The sequence below is a fragment of the Sphaeroforma arctica genome (genome assembly GCF_001186125.1).
Source record: "Sphaeroforma arctica JP610 unplaced genomic scaffold supercont1.2437, whole genome shotgun sequence".
NCBI classification, from domain to species: Eukaryota; class Ichthyosporea; order Ichthyophonida; genus Sphaeroforma; species Sphaeroforma arctica.
In genome coordinates this window covers 4,112-6,598 of record NW_014038121.1, presented here as the reverse complement: position 1 = coordinate 6,598, position 2,487 = coordinate 4,112, and positions in this window count along the sequence as shown.

Here is a 2,487-nt window from a genome sequence, read left to right as displayed (position 1 = left end):
TGTGTGTGTGTGTGTGCATAAGTTGCTGCTTAATTGTCGAAGTGAGGTACTTTGAACAAAACCGCCTGCGCAGAATCGCACCAACAATACTCTTCTCATTTTGGGTGTGACAAAAAAATAATTTCAGCTTAAGCTCTATGATGTGTTATTGTTTTCACAGGAAGCGTTATGTTTTTGACGCCACCATTGGGAAATTCGTCTCCAGTACCGATCTCTGAGGTCACAACTTACAAATTCTGATATCTACAGCTCACTGTTTACTAGTCAGTACCAAATTGAAGCACAGAGTCTACGACTGTAGCACACATACGTACCAGTTCCTGGTAGGCCACAGAATTCTGATATCTCGCCTGAGTAAAGTCCGCCTCCAAATAGATCATCAATTCCGCTACAACCAATCTCTAACACAACTCTATCTTCCAGCATGCGGTCTAGTAAAACTGTACCAGTGTAAGTCCGTGCTACATTATCGTTTCTCACATTCATAGTGTAATTTACTCGTGATAGTTATAACTTTAGCAGTCCCCCTTCGTAATGATTGATGTCACATCGGCCAATACACCACTCTATAGTTTATTAAAATATCTTGTGAAATTTACTCCCCACACAACGGGTATAGGAATGTTTGTCGGAATTTTCTTAGCCTTCAAATCAAACAGCGTATGTAGATTGATGACGGAAGACTGTAGAAGTGTAGAGGGTTATTTTATTTCTTCTCTAGAGGGTCATGATTTATGAATACGCATAGCCTTCTAAATTGACAAACGGACTTCAGTCCGTTCAAGTTTATTTTCTTTTTTCTCTCTTCTCTCTCTCTCTCTACTAGAGGAGAGAGTAGAGATGGTAATGACTCATGAGGGACTGAGGCCGGGTATGTAGATACATATGAACATATCACATACATATGTACATACTACTAATATATACATTTTTATTGTAGCATGACCCTCTCCGGGCGGGCCCGGGCCTCTGGACTCTATTTAGTCCAGACCTCGTGTTTTACGTTGCAACGTATATATATAAATCCGTTAAACGTTAAACGCTGAACGTATATGTATATATATTTGAGTATTCAATTCTTTCATGTCCTACTTATGTAGGGGGCAAAGACATAGAATCTATTGGTAGTAGACACATCAAGGGATGTCAAGCTTACCAATAGACACATCACAAAATGCCAAGCTTGACATTAGAAATAGATCCCATTAGTCAATAAGGTCAAGATCATGTCAAGGCCTGTAATACATTAGAATTTTATTGGAATAAGTAGTCACATTTCACTACGTCAAACCTTAGAACCACTGTTGATTGGTATGATTTCAACCCTAGACCTCCCTCAGACTTCAGAGAGCCTCGAATAACCTTCAAGCGCCTCGATCTATTGGTTGATGCCAGTACACCCATATACTGGTACAAACATTCACCTAGCTAAATAAGTACCCTAAATAATACCATGCGTACAGGCTGTTAATAAATATGATGTGCGCTACTTACTTGTTAGTTGTTACTTGTATCACATTATCGAAAGTATAATACAATAAAACTGTGGATGGAATTTTACAACCTTGAGCATTTTCAACCTTTGTGCGGTTGCGTGATATGAGAGGGAATCTTCCAACAAAGAAAAGCGTGTAAGTTGTGTTATGGTTTTTGAACAATGCATGCATCACTAATAATTGGTGCATCAATTACTACAATGGTGAAAATGTGTGTGTAAGTAGTGTGTGTGTGAGAGAGAGTGCGTGTATGTCTAGTTTGTGTATATGTGGCGTGTACACGTCAATAAATACAAATATAAATATAAATCTAACAATATTAGTGCATGCACCACTACTATGGTGAACGTGTGTGCGTGTGCAGTGTGTGTGTGTGTGTATATGCGTGTATGTATAGCTTTTTTGTATGTGGCGTGTACACGTAACTAAATACAAATAAAAATAAAAATCTATCCATATTAGTGATCATGCCTGCATCACTAATAATTAATGCCTCAAATATTGATGCATCAATCACTACTATGGTGAACGTGTGTGCGTGTGCAGTGTGTGTGTGTTATATGCGTGTATGTATAGTTTTTTGTATGTGGCGTGTGCACGTAACTAAATACAAATAAAAATAAAAATCTATCCATATTAGTGATCATGCCTGCATCACTAATAGTTAATGCCTCAAATATTGGTGCACCAATCATTACTATGGTGAACGTGTGAAGTGTGTGTGTGCGAGTGCGTGTATGTATAGTTTTTGTGTGTGCGGCGTATACAGGTAACTAATAAAGTATAAATATATTCATATTATATATATTTATATGTATATGTATATATATATTTTATATATATATATATATATATATATATATATATATATGGTATGTACACACATATATATATATATATGTATAGTGTACACAACATATATATATATATGTATATATATATAGTAGTGTATATATGTCGTGTTAACAACACACACACTACATATATATAT